This window comes from Haemaphysalis longicornis, unplaced genomic scaffold (genome assembly GCF_048455015.1).
Source record: "Haemaphysalis longicornis isolate Haplotype H1 unplaced genomic scaffold, Haemaphysalis longicornis Haplotype H1 scaffold_8, whole genome shotgun sequence".
Classification (NCBI taxonomy): Eukaryota; Metazoa; Arthropoda; class Arachnida; order Ixodida; family Ixodidae; genus Haemaphysalis; species Haemaphysalis longicornis.
The window spans coordinates 186222816-186237509 of record NW_027526445.1 but is presented as its reverse complement, the minus strand read 5'-3'; the positions used below and the strand labels follow the sequence as shown (position 1 = coordinate 186237509).

The 14694-nt window shown below is 45.7% G+C and overlaps 1 long non-coding RNA gene across 4 annotated transcripts; it reads left to right on the top strand.

Annotated features, from left to right (window-relative positions):
* Positions 1 to 8706: 8706 nt before the first annotated feature.
* LOC144149490 (uncharacterized) lies at positions 8707 to 11609 on the top strand. 4 transcript variants are annotated; one of them, XR_013318320.1, is made up of 6 exons: positions 8707 to 8778; positions 9717 to 9800; positions 10554 to 10617; positions 10716 to 10850; positions 10981 to 11076; positions 11500 to 11609. It is a non-coding gene; the product is annotated as an uncharacterized LOC144149490 (long non-coding RNA). The 4 variants fall into 4 exon arrangements; XR_013318319.1 differs by lacking the exon at positions 8707 to 8778 and having other exon boundaries at positions 9515 to 9800; XR_013318322.1 differs by lacking the exon at positions 8707 to 8778 and having other exon boundaries at positions 9515 to 9800; positions 10510 to 10617.
* Positions 11610 to 14694: the final 3085 nt, after the last annotated feature.

Genomic DNA, 14694 nt, shown 5'->3' with positions numbered 1-14694 from the left:
ACTGCGTGCATTTGGATTACTCAATGTGACCCAGTGGATGTGCTGGCTGTGACCTTAGGCTTAGGCTTAGGGACATACACTCAGGCCTAGAGAAGTAATTTGAGCATGCAAATGACAGAAGTAGCAATCAGGCCAGCAGCAAAGTATGTCCCACTAAATGTCTTTTTTTGCTTGGCAACAGCAACACAGTATGCATCAAGTTGTAATGGGGAGAAGACAACCAAAAGGAGACGGGATGACAGTAATGAGCGGACACGTCGGGCAAATGGGCACCAATGCTTTCACGTGCACTGACATACAACATACTGGTGTAAAAGACTGTTTCTTAGAGTTGTGTTGTTTTTTGTATCTTGAAATTTTTCTACTGCCCCCTCTCTGTACGAATTGTGTGCCCAAATACGTACAGCCACGAGCAAAAGTTTACACCCCAGGAAAATGGCAATTTTAGGTTATTTCTCTTCCAGTAGCAGCCGAAGTAACTGCCGTGTGCATGCAAGATGTCGTACAGTTACTGAAGTAATGAAAAATACCGCACATAGTATTCCGGGCTGCCGTACGGCGGAGAAATAACCCAAAATTGCTGCTTTCATGGTCCGTAAACGTTTGCTCTTGGGTGTTCCTGCCACTGTCACCCTTTTTGAAGCATTCCCCAGTCATCTTGCTTTCCTAGTACCTAATCCTGTTGCAGTCCTCCTCCTTATTGGTCGACAGACCTGCCTTGCTCCACAGCAATTTTAGATGCGACGTTGGGAGCATCTCTTGTCGGCGGCCCTGTCCTTCCTGCATGCGTCCGTCGTTGTCGGCGTCCGCACTCTTCTCCGCTCACCCCCTCTCCTCTCCGATAGCGAACACTCTCTCGTGAGGGGCATTGGATTGGATTAAAGTGGATTGTGTTGCGTCATAGCCCCGGCAGACGCACTGGTGCCGGTGTGTGCCCAGGTGAGAGCGAACACTCTCTCTCAACATATGCGGGTGTGCGGCCCAGCGCACTCTCACTCCGTCGGTGGGCGGCGCTGCGCGCGGTGCTGTGCAGTACTCTCTCTCTCCGCAGTCTCCTCTCCTTCGGGCGCGCTGCGCATATAACCAGTGTGCCGCTCTCCGGCGGCCTTTCGGTCGAAGGTTGCTCTCCGCTTGCGCTTGAACTCCCCTCAGCGTCGCATCACACCAGGATTCCCGCGAGAGGAGGTGGGCGTAATTTTTTCCATCTGCATTGCGCGATGTTGCTACTAATAACCACAGCATATCAATAGCCACTCTCAATACCATGCGACCCAGGTTCTAGAAGCTTTCACATCAGCCAGGCGTATGCACAAGCTATGCAAATGCTGTGCTCCCTCCCTCGAAACTGCCAGAGGAGTTTGGAATGCAGCAGCTAAATGAGCTGTAAGGTGATGTTGGCAGAAATCGGATACGAATGCATTTCCACATGTGAAATACTGCCACGCTATTGGCGGTGAGATCTTTGAGTGGCGCCCCCTGGCTCTGACGTCGGCTTAGGGATTCGCGCCGCTGTCGTCTGCTACACTCCGCTTGTGAGGGGCAACAGTGCCTGGGCTAGAAATCGCTCGCTTCGTTGCTGTAGTGCATTAAAAAGCGTATTTCTAGCGACTCAGTTATTTTGCCAGCTTCTGTCGCATCTGAATAATTTGAACCTGTATCCCCCACAAGTTTGCAACACACGAAGAGATAGAGAACAACTTTCTTCAGAGTATCGGTCAGAAGATCGTGTGTAACTCGTCCTTTCTTGATTATTCGCGAGGATCAGCGATCAGAGCTTCTCGATAAGTATTCAAAATGCGTAGGCTTTCCTGCAGTATTTTTGAGATGCTCCTATGAAGACTCAACAGTCTAATACTACGTACCAAGCAGCGGCCTCTACACGCTCATCGCGCAGCAGGAAATAAAGCGGATTTCTTCTGTTTCTTTCGTTGTTGTGTTGTATCGGATTAATGTTTCTTGCTTTTTTTTCTGCCCAATGCATTAATTTTTCTGCGCCGTCACCAACTTCTTATTAGGAGGTTTCGGGATGTTTGGGAGCCTCACAAAGGTCGTGTGGATATTTCCTTCATTTTGTATGGCATACATTCCCTTCTTCACAAATTGGCTTTCATTACGGCTGCGTGCAAGAAGGTGCATATCCGCAGCGTGCTTTGTTTATTCACATGCAAATACAATGAGAAGGTTTGTGCTACGCCACCGCGATCGCGCCCTAAACAACGTGGTCCACAGTACTCAAAGGCGGCTTTTGTGCTCCGAATTCCTATCGTAATTATATCGTTATCATAACGAACTGACTCTCAACTCGAACAATGATGACATGATTACGGCTTTGAAGGCATGATATACTGGCTAACTAACGTAATAAATAGTATACCTGTATATATTAGAAGACTCGAAACCGAAGAAGAATTCCAACCCAAGTAGCACAGAACATTAGAATAACGTTATCTGGATGTTGCGAAAGTTTAAATAACGTTAAATGTTACGAGGCAATGTTTATGTAACGTTTAAAAAAAACATTCAATGTTTATGTTATGTTAGAAACGTTATTGTTACGTTGAAAATAAACATGTATGTTAACGTTTTGTTCCCAACATTTATTTAACGTTTAGGAAACAACTTAAAACCAATGTTAGAAATACTAATGTTATTACAATGCTCATACTCAACATTAAAGGAATGTAAATATACAAACATTATAATAACGTTCAGGACATGTTCAGGAAAAAACTTATCACCAATGTTAGAAATGGTACTGTTATTAAAATACTCAGGACTCAACATTAAAGTAATGTACAAATTGAAACATTATAATAACGTTCAGGGCATGTTCACGGCAGAACATTAATGGGATGGAAAAATGTAAACATTATTATAATGTTAAGAAGTACCCGCAAAGCAACGTTATAGGTAACATCTTTATTGCAACATTATTACAATGTTCAAGGCATAACGTTGAAGTAATTTTAGAAATTTAACGTTATTAAAATGCTCGAGGTAATACTGTCAGGTAACATAATAAATCTGAACATAAGCATAACATTTATGTTACAACGGCAGGGTGATGTTATGCTTGAAGCATTAGCGAAATGTTTAAACTAATTGCACAATACAACTGGCTTTTACCAAAGTCTTCAGGGTGTACAGGGGGTCAAAACAAGTCCTTCCCCCGAAATTTCTCGTGAGGGAAGTGGGGAGGGGGGGTGGTCATCCAGGACGGGTGATTCGCGCGAACGTGAATCGCACGCGCCAGATAACGCTTCCAGGCTCCAGCACGAACCGGTCGGTTCTTCTGGCTCCCTCTTCACCATTTTGACATATTAAAGGGGGGGGGGGGGGGAGGATATTTCGGGTTATTTCCTTATTTCACATATATAGAACTTTGCTTCTCGTGCCGTCGGCGTGTCGCCACAGCTATCTTTGGCGTGTTTTCCGCGGCCAACTTCCAGCTCGTTTGAGCAGCTCTGGCGGCTCAACCCCCCCCCCCCCCTTCCCCCCATCCGATATAAAATCCTGGCTACGCCAATGCTTTTAAAAATCGCAGCCACATTATTTCAGTGCTTGACTGCATTTTGACGCCGCCGGAGATGTGCTGAGACAAATGTTGTAAGTGTGTATGCGTGCGTGTTTATTTTGTGTTATGAGCCCAGCCCAGCTAGCCCAGGATATGGGCAAGCCAACGTGTTGAGGAGGATAAATTACAGCGCCAATCGTGTCATCAGTTGTGGTTTTGGCCGCTGCGAGTCCGCGCGAAACATTTCTCAGGCAAGGCGGCTTTCCCCTCAGTTGCCTTTTGTTCCCTCAGAGGAATAGCTCCGTCAACAACCGGTCCCATTTATGACCAGTCCTATTGTTGCCCACCGCCGCTCCCCTCGTTTTGCAAGGCGTGTATCATGCGGGTGCGCGCGGCGGGTGGGGGCTTGCTCCCCCTCTCAAGACCTGCAGGGGAAGTGCGTCAAAAGCCTGTTCTTGTGTCTTGTATTCCGGCGTGAGGCTGCCTGGTATTTTTCTTTTCTGTCATCTGCACCGAGCGCAAGAAAGAGCGACAGCACAGAGCAGCAGAAGGTGTTTTGCGTCATCGAGAAATACACTTGTTGCCGGGAAACAACGATTTGCAAGTCAAATGCAGGTTACTTCAAATATACACGAAAGCACGCTTTTAACTATTTTTCAGTAAGCATCATATGAAGTTAAATTTATTTTAGGAATTGACTAGGAATGATTAGGAATGAATGACTAGGATGAATGAATGAATGAATGAATGAATGAATGAATGAAATAATGAATGAATGACTAGGAATGAATAGGAATAGAAAAAAATGAATAGGAATTGACAGTGTTATGTTTAATTTTTACATTCCTGTCACGTTTGCACCGCAAATTCTGCGCCATTGAAGCAGAAAACAAAAATGCGAGAGCTGCTTCTTATCAATGCGGCGATCGAATTAACACCCATTGGATGATTTGGTAGATCTGTAACGAACTCACACCTACAGTGAAAGCCAGAGTTGCCCTGCGCATGCAACGCGAGACTGCGACACCGCAGTTTCGCGTTATTTTGTTTCGCATTAGCCATATAAAGTACAACAGCATTGTTATGGTGCATCAGCCACAGAGGAAGAAGACAGGAACGCCAGTGCCTAGCCTGCTCGCACGTGTGCTAAATTGTAGCCAAAACAACACGCTGGGCGCGCTCAGATCGACTCTGAGGTGTACATGTATTGAAAAGGAAGAAGCCGAAGCTCTGGCGTTCTTGGTCTGCGCGGGGCCTTCTGTTCTGTAAATACGCCTTGTTGGTTGATGGATTGTAGGGTTTAACGCGCCGATGCAACGCAGGCGATGAGGCGCGCCGTAGTGAAGGGCTCCGGATTAATTTTGACCACCTGGGGATCTGTAACGTGCGCCTAAATCTCGTACGCACGGGCGTTTTTGCTTTTCGCCTCCATCGGAAAAGCGGCCGCAGCGGCCGGGAATCGAACCAGCGTCCTCGTGCCCAGCAGCACAACGCCTTAGCCACTGAGCCACCAAGGCGGGTGTAAATACGCCTTGTAAATACATCTTCGTTTCACGTCTTCCTCTCTGTAACATTTTGGTGGCGGTTGCTAACCATATATCCATGCTCCTGCCTTGAGCCTATACGAGCGCGTAAGTGCTCACTATCGATGATACCCTACGCTCACGCTCGCGCTACAAACGGCTAGCCTCCTGGTTATAAGTTTAGTCGGGAAATCGACTTCATGATGTCGATGGGCGGTGGACCCTAGGTGAAATCAAGCACCGAGACCCTTGCGAAGTATCTAACCAAGCTGTAAAGCCTTCCTTTGTAGCCGCATAACTGTATTTCTAGAGTGGATTTCAACTTTTAACATCTACGTATATAAACTGCACTCCGCTGTCGCTCCAATTCCTCCCCATAGCGCTGCGCTGGCGGCACGATTGCTGCCTAAATATTTTGATGTCTGCTGCTGCGGTGTTGTTAATTCACTGCAAAAGCTATAATGTTTGACAATTGTATTACCTTTGATGAAACTTCATAAAAATATTTAGGCGACGAAATTGAAACTTTGAAAACTTCCCTTTGCCGCAGACGTAATCAAGTCGTCAATTTTGATGCAAGCCTAGGTTTATCCGCCGTGTAAAAGCACGCACCACGTCGAAATATAGAGTTACGCGTACAGTTAAACCTGTATGTAAAGAAGTTGATAAAAATTAAAAATTTTCGTTACATGCAGGTTTTCATTATATGCAAGTTTCGATTTAAGGCACCCGTAAATGAAGCCGAAACTAAATCAGAATACTTGACATCAGGGACAGTGAACTCTCCCTTCAAGAATTTATTTCAGAGTGAAAAAAATGCTCTATTTGCGGCTTCTGTTTTTCCACGAAGTTTTTCAGTACACGGCAGTCCAAAGAATCAAGGTCACTTATACCCCTGTATTCGCAAGCGTAATGTAACTATCAATTTTGCCTTTTGACACTCTTCGCTGCTTTAACCAGTTTCAAGGAGCAAACGTGTGCTGAAAGGGCGCCTTTTCGCGAACTTGATGCTATTTAATTTTTTTTTTATTGCGGAAGTTTGCTATTCAGCATAAGGGCAAATTAAATATATAGATACACCCCGGATTCCCGAAGGAAGCGGAGCAGGGGGCCATGACGTTTGTGCACTCAAACTTTTTGAGAAGGTGCTAGCTGGGATGCTGTACCGAACGACAATGTTGATCCTACTTGCCTGCGGAGACGGCACCTGAAATTGCGAGCTTGTCTTGAAAAGACAAATCATTTTGTTTTCTAGTAGCAGAACTCATCACCAACGAACCTACACCTCAGAAATCAGTGGAGGCGCGCGAATATACTCACCGACAGTTGGGCCTAGCACCTAAGCGACACCACACTCACATTGGAAACACACGGTAGTTTGCAGCGCGGGCAATGTTAGCTAAATTAGTGCATATCTCCAGCCAATTTTTCAGAAAAAGTGCAAAAAACGATGGCTCATCAGCGTAGCGAATTCGTTACATGAAGGTGTAACTGTTGCCATGCCTTCGTTATATAGAGGTCAGGTCGAAAACGCATCGTTTTCAATGAGGCTGGCAATGGGGATGTGAAAAACTTTGTTAAATCCAGGAATTCGTCACATGGAAGTTAGTTACATCCTGGTTCAAATGTATTTGAAATGACTCCTTTTTTCCCATTTTGTGCCTTGCAGACATTGTGCTAACTCAAAGCCCGAATTCTTCTCACAGGCAAGGGCAAGACGATTAGGAAGTATTCGAGTCCTTATAATCAGCCGAAGCGCAATGTTTAGCCTCCAATTACGCGAACTTCATTTAAAACCTTGAGTTGCGTTTGTTGTTGAAAAGCTGCGTACCCATATTTTTCCCGTCATCGTGTGCGGCGTAAGGACACGAAGCCCTCGAAAAATGGGGAGGGTGAGGGAAGAGGGGGGGGGGGGGGGGATCGAGCCTTTCAGCGCCCACTTTGTTCGCGCCTATGCCATCGAGCTAATTTGAAACGAATCATCCGATCTCAGTGTCTCCCTGTTACTGTTATGACGGGGTCTGGGACATTTCGGTGAAGCACGTTTCGGCGCACGGGCTTTCCGATGCACGGACTTCTCGGTTCAAAGGCATTTCGATGCGAAAACATTTTGAAGAACAGATATGGTTACTCGTAGTGTGCTCCTAACGTGCCACGATGGAAGAAGACAACGACGGTAGAAAACGACGACGAAGCGTTTGAGCACGCAAGCAGTGCACGTGCAGTTTTCTGGAAACAGCGGTAATAAGACAACGCCAGCGGTGCGCTAGCTGTCTCGAGCAGGTCATGTAAAATATATTTGTTGGTACTAGCCACCTACTTCGGTCTGGTTCTTGTATGCCTTATTTGCTTTGAACGTATTGTTGTATTTTGATTTTGGTAAATCATATGTCGTGAATGACTATTTACTGCACTTACTGAATTTTTTTATTATATTAATGACGCGTTTCGAAAGTTTATCTTACGATTTGTGTCCATTGTTAGGTTTTTCTTTAACACACTTCAAGCAACACCTATTATAAAGCAGATTTATTTTACTCGTTGCGGCTTATTTCCTATTAAGTTGTGGTTCTTTGGGCAGGGGAGAGATTGCTCTAGATTCACTCAGAAAACATTTTAGAAAACATTAGAAAGAGCAGTTTCTAGCCGTAATATCCCGTAATTTGCGTAATATTCCGTGATTTACTGTAAAATGATATCCTATTACTTCTAGTCGTGAGACTATGTAATTTTCGGAGCCGTTTAATGGGGGAGGAAGAAGGGGGGGGGGGGGGGGGGGGGGGAGATGGACTCCACGTGCGAAGGCATTCCTGGCGAAGGCATGCTTTATCGGCGATCAGGCGAGAAATTACGTAATCGTGTTCGCTAATAGTGCTCAAGGCTGCAGGGGTAACTCGCTTGTTTAAAGCATACATGAAACGAAAAAAAAAAAAAAAACCTTTTTTTTTGTAGTTATGTGACCACACAGTTATTCCGTACGCACCAGCCGGACTGGTTAAGTTGCCCACAATTCTTTTTTCATCGAAGCATGATATTTCTGACTAGTGAATCAAAACGTTTAAGTTCTAGTTTACAAAGAAAATGCCACTGGTGTTTTTTACAAGTTTTCTCCCTACACCACTCGTATTTCATGTTTGGTTATGAAGCGTTCCTTGATCCGGGCATCACGATCAGTCTCGTTCAAACTTTCAAAGTCAATCTTGTTCGCGAGTCCTCTTCATTCTGTTCGTTGAGACGAGCAGGTAAGGCTGTCTTCACTTTGCGATGTAAAAGGCGAACTTCGCGGCGCTGTCCCCAAGGGCGGGTGGAGAAGTTTCCCGTCGCATTGTGCGACGTTCCTTTGTGTAGCATCCCCCCACGGCTTTTTGTTCATTCAGACAGGTTTCAGCCGCAGACAGCGGCTGCGGAAAGTTGCTTGGAGATCCACTGCCTTCTCGCCCCATATGAGAGGGAAAGAAAAAAGGGCAAGGGCTCAAGGGGTCTTTTCTCGCCACTGCCGACCCCGTGCGCACCCAGCTCCAGTCGTTACACCGGATCGTTTACCTGGAACACTGCAGTTTTAGACGTAAGTATATGCGCAAGCGCATGTTTGTTCAGTCGTAGCCTGTTCGATGGTGTTATATCTTTCTCCGTGGACTGTCCAACCGAGGCCCGTTTATCGCTGGATATTCAAAACGAAGCGCCAGAGGCGGTGTTTGGGCAATGTAAGCGACATACAAGGAAGGTGTGCAGGAGCAACTCGTGAGTATTTTCTTGCCCGTGCACACTTGCGACGAACAACGCGATTTCTGTCGCGGCGACAAATTGGCCGAGACCGAACGACAAAACGGATCGCCGGGCGGCAAAAGTTTCCGAAATCGCGTCTCATCGTCGCAAGTGTGAACGGGCCTTTGAACTATATAGTAGGCAGTATTGATGGAAGAATCGATGTTACGGGTACGTTGCATGGAAACGATTTTTGTTCGTTGCATGGAAACGATTTTTGCGCGCTTTGTGCAAAGCAAAGTGAATTCGGATAACTAACCTCGCCCACACTCGACTGATCTTCACTTCAGCCGGGCAAGTGAGGTAGTGGCTTGGGCACTAGAAACAAAATAATGTGCGTGTCACGTTAGTTCGCTGTGCGAAATTTTGAAAAAAAAAGCATTGCATTTGCCCCTAATTGCCTGGCGATGCGATAATTATGTTGGGAACGCCGGGGTTCCTTAACGTGAAAAAAAAAAAAGGGGGGGGGGGGTGCAGCCAGTGCAGCTACTTCGGAATGTAGTCGATACAAATGCAAACGAACAGGTCAGAATGCACCCCTTGGTAGCCTATTTTGCGCTGGTTAACTTAGACGGTATGACGGTGTACCTATCGCAAAAAGTTCGTCAGACTTCTGGGATATATTGTTAAAAGCTGCAAACCTGAGCCTTTTGTCGCAGCTTTCTTCGCTGGCGATAAGCAACCAGACAACCTGCGTGACTATACAGCCAACTTTGTTAGAAAGGGGCACTTTGAGGGCTGAAGGTGTCACAGAGGGTGGGAAAAAGTGCGCTGTTCGAGTACATGCGTTCGTTTGCGACTTACATTTTTGAAATGCATTAAAGCAGCATAGCGCGTTCTTGAGTTGTGAGAAATGCACCCCAAAAGGCTGGTAAATAGCAGCTGGTAAAGAGTCGAAGTCACTTTCATTGCAGGCTATGGTTTTCAAGATACCCTCAAACCGGGAAAGCCGCGGAGTTCATCGACGATGAGTGCCAATCCCGAGACCATAGAAACTGGTAAGTAAATATTGTGTAAATGGCTAGCGGGTTTAACGAATCAAAATGGAAAAGCGAATTCAATCGATAACGCACAGCACAACAGGAGCTGGAATGACCAGGGCAGGTGCCACTTTCAACTAAGCCGATAAAGATCCGAAGGGGGGAATTGGGGTTAAGAGGTGTGGGAGGTACTTGGTCATGCTAGCGATCACCCACTCCCTCTAAAGGGAACCGTTCCGCCCAAAAGAGGTCACTCTGGATACAGAATTTTGCCTACTGCGCGTACTTTATCAGAAGTTTGGAACCAACACGCTTTCATTGGGGCCGCATTGATCATGCACAGACGTCGTTCGCCGAAATAAAACCGACATGCTTCGAGCAAAAAGGCTAGTTCTAGTACTGTTCATCGGTGGTGCGGTTTCGAACAGCTTGAATCAAAGGCTTTTACAGCCGTGGTTCCAGGCGCTCTTCCCAACTTTTGAAAAATCCTGTAAATGCTCAGCAGTGATGAATAACAGGGTGCGTTTCATATGACGAGGTAACAACGCCGAGCGTGAAAAAACAAAAACCATGGTTAAAGTGAACGCTAACAAATTTAGTGGCTGCAATGATACGCATGGCTTTGACTGAAAAACAGAACCTTCCTGCATTCGTGCAAATAAAAAAAAAAAGAAGAATGCCCGGGTGGTTGTAAAATGCTCAAATTCTTCCTCCTTTCTTCCCCTAGCCTGTTCCAAGCATGTATTAAACATGTCACACAACTCTTTTCAGTGCTGAGAAAGACTAGGATCGAAGTTGTTCGTTTATGAGTTCCCACTTTGGTTCCCTTTATTACGTAAGTAAACTTCGACCATTATACACATTCGTGTTTAATGGGTGTTTCTTTTGTGTGAACCATCTGTAATACCTCTAGCACTTTGTGTTCTTTTTTAGGTGAAAGATCTGCCGGACTGGAGGAGCAAACGTCGCTTCTACAACCAAGCGAATTTTCAGATGGGTTGTTTCGATTGAGGTAGCGGTCATCTATATACAGTTGGACAGGAAGAAAAGAAGAAAAAGGTCCGAGAGGTTAGTATCCGTTCCCGAATAGTATTTGGTGAGTGTAGAAAATTTCTGAGAGCGTATTTTGATTTGTTTTAGTAGTTCAATTTATGAACTGCTATGCAGCCCATAACTAGTCGCGCCCTATGCTTTCCAGCTGCTGCTGGTGTGACGCAGGTCACAGTCGATAGCGGGCCACATCATTGGTGACTGGATCCACTTTGCGAATATTGGGCTTACAGGAACCCACAAGGTAAGCAATAAACTAATATTCTCAAAATTTAATAGTGCATTTATATTTAAATGATTTTTATCCTAATCTCTGCCTAATAAAAATACATGAACCATGCAGAAGACACAACACTCCGCTAGCGAGCGACTTTGACGAATAGTCAGTAACCTGTATAGGTTACTGACTCGGGAGATTCAAGTTGGGAGTCAGGTGACCCAAAATTTTGTGCGCTTGCTTTCTTCTGGTCATATGGTTAGCACGAGTTGCTGCGTAGCTGCTTGTTCAGTTACTCTCCTTTTAGTGCGTGCGTGTGTGCATGTGCGTGTGTGTGCGTGTGTGCGCTCGTTAACTAAACAAATCCTTAGGCGGCGACTACTTTTTCGCGCAAAAACCGCCTACTGCCGCAGCGTACTGAAGTAAGAATTGTTTGCTTTTTCCACACAGACGCAGCCAGCCCCTGGATGGAGCCTCCTCTCCTGCACAGCAGCAGCAATGGAATGTAAATAAAAAAAATGTTGTAACCATGCAAAAATAAAATAAAATTTTATTTGAAATTTCACTTTTCCTTGTTATTTTGAAAATGCTTTAAAATATATCGTAACCGGCAAACGTGGATAACAGAAACAATGCTCCACGATACACATTCCACACGTTTGGCAAAACGTCACTGTAACGTTCCTGGTCCACATTCTGAAAAGGTTTTGCAACGTTAAAAGATTGTTTCAAGCGTGTTTTCTGCAATGTTAAGTAAATGTAAATCCAACATAATTACTATGTTGTCGAAATGCTTCCTCACAGTTCCAATAATGTTTGACGAAACGTTACTGTAACATTTTTTAGTTGTTCTTAAAATGTTTTTGTAGGGTGCTTCTGCAACGTTAGGTAAACGTAACTCCAAAAGTATTTATATGTTGTAGAAATGCTTTCTTACTGTTCGCATAACGTTTGGCGAAATGTGATGTAACGTTTTACATTGTTTTTAAACGTTTTTTGAACGTTATTAGCTTGTTCGCTGCAACGTTAGGGAAATGTAACACTAACATTAATAATATGTTGTAAAAATGTTTTGTGGACGTTTAAATAATGTTTGACAAAACATTACTGTAACGTTTTTGATAACATTAGTTAAACATTTCAAAAAAATGACATTAAGAACATTGCTCTAACGTTAGCACTAAACAAAAAAAATACGTTCTTCTAATGTTTTGGTGCTACTTGGGAAGTAGCTCTTTATTGCTTTTCAACCCTTCCAGGCGCGAAGAACAAATCCTATTCTACTCGGGATGGCGTTCTATGATTTGAAGAAAATTACTTTTACTCTCTTGTCCTGGACTGAGGACCCGGCCCACTAACCAGATCGATTTAATTGTTAAACAAAGTTTTCCCCTCCTCCCCTTACTCCTCCTCCTTCTCTTCTTGAGTGCAGTTTTCCTATAACGCATATCCGAATATCGGGAAGAAATGGCTGTGCAAAATGTTCCGAAATATCCCTCCAGGTCTTAACAAACATATATGTGTTACTATAAATTTAACGAAGACGTGACTCGTTTTGCTTAATAAACCTCCATACTGGTTAGATGCCTGGTATAGAATCAGCACGCGCGTATATACACACTGGGTTATTTGGAACTCAACCTACAGTTTTTGCAGTCTATAGTGCATGTCGGCAAACTTTCATGCCTTGACAACGTAAAGTGATGTGGCACAATACGTTCGAGCGTTCGGCAAGGTTGCAAAAACTGTTTTACCTTACATATGATTACCGGGAATCGTGATGCCTTCTGCAAAAGCCCACAGCCCTGAAGGCCTAGAATTTGTTTTGGTCTTCCATTTTCGCTGTTGTCGGTTATTAGCAGCTGACTGTTCCTTTTGTTCGAATGCTTACATGAGAAGCTGACGCCTAGCTACGACTCTTCGCGCTCAGCACAGTACCGGCTTCGCAAGGAAGGGGGTGGCGTCGGCAATGTTTCTCCCGTAGCGGTATCCAAAACTATACTTTAATTGACACCATGATCTAGTGTATGCGATTTTAAGCCTATTATTATGATAAAAAGTTTCCCACACGCCAATTCTGGTGCGAACAAGCATCAGACGTTGACCGAGCGCAAAGAAACAGCAGGGAGAGCGGTCCTGAGTGAAGCAGACGACAAATGCGAGAATCCCTAAGCTGACGTCACGGAGGCGCGCTTCGCAGCGCCGCCTGTGTTCGCGCTCACCGCCAATAGGTCCCAAGGATCTCTGAGAACTCTTAAATAAATTTCTTACTCGCAAAGAGAGAGAGAGAGAGAGAGAGATTTCTCCAGCAGAGGCTGATGTGTGGGCCTCGCCCCCTGGAAGGCGTCCCTAGTCCGGGATGCCTTGACTTCGGCTGGCCGTCCGTGCTCAGGTCACCAACTTAAGCTGGATGTCCGGGCTGGCCAGGGAAGCCCTCCACTGCTCGAAGGTTGGGTTGGAAAGGGGGGGCAAGTCTGGAGTTCGTTGGCACTCCCATATGATGTGGTAGAGGGTGCCAGGCTGGGGACAGTAAGCGCAGAGGGAAGGTTGTTGGGTGGGGAAGATGAGGTGGAGGCGGTAGGGACGTGGGTAGGCATTCGTCTGGAGACGCCGCCAAGTTGTAGCTTGCTTTCTGGAGAGGTGCCAGTGTGGTGGTGGGAGGCTGCGGCGAGTTTGCTTGTAATGTGAAAGAATCTCTGTGTAGCCGCTCAGTGGGTGGGGTTTATCTTGAGGGGGCAGATATTGGCCACCGTCGGCAATGGCTCGGTGTACCAAATCGCGAGCCGCGGCATGAGCCGCTTCATTGCCGGGGATGGCGGCGTGTCCAGGAGCCCAGACGATGCAGGTATCGGGGATTGTCGAGCAGTTTTGGAGGATGAGTAGGGCTGATAATGAAATGCGGCCAATCTGGTAGTTTCGGCAGGCTGTCTGTGAATCGGTGAGGATAGTAACTGGTTCAGAGCGGGAAGTGGCGGCCAGGGCAATGGCTATTTCTTCAGCGACATCGATTGAGGTTGCTCGAGTAGTAGCGGCATTGATGCACTGGCCAGTATGTGTCACTACTCAGGCTACGTGGCCGGTGCGCGCAGGGTAGGGGGTAGCATCAGTGTACAGGGCGCTGGGGTCATTACCGTATCGCGCAGTAAGGGCTCGAGCCCGAGAAGCCCGGTGGCCAATGTGGTAGTTGGCGCGCATATTTCGAGGGATTGGGGCCACTCGGATGCAATCTCGCAGGGCTAGAGGGATGCGTTGTTATTTCATCAGGGATATCAGGCGGTGTCCTAATGCTTTAAGGACTTGTCGAATTGTGGGTGCGGAAATATGCCACTAAGCCACGGTACACCAGGTGAACAGAACACTGGCACTTACCACCAAACACTCACACATTCAAAAGCAAGTTTTTCAGTCCATTCTTCTAATACCTTTGCTACAGGAGCATTTGAAAGGACATTTGAGTCGAATGACCTTCGAAATTTCAAATGCCATTTGAACTGGAAGGAGTTTTGCCAATCTACACGACGATTCTCAAGTTGAAAGATACCGCGTTTGCCCGCCATGTTTTCGGTGTCACCACTGCTGCCCTGTTTCGTTATTGACAATAATTTTATTTTAAAGTTACCATGAGCAAAAAACAGTTATTAGCGA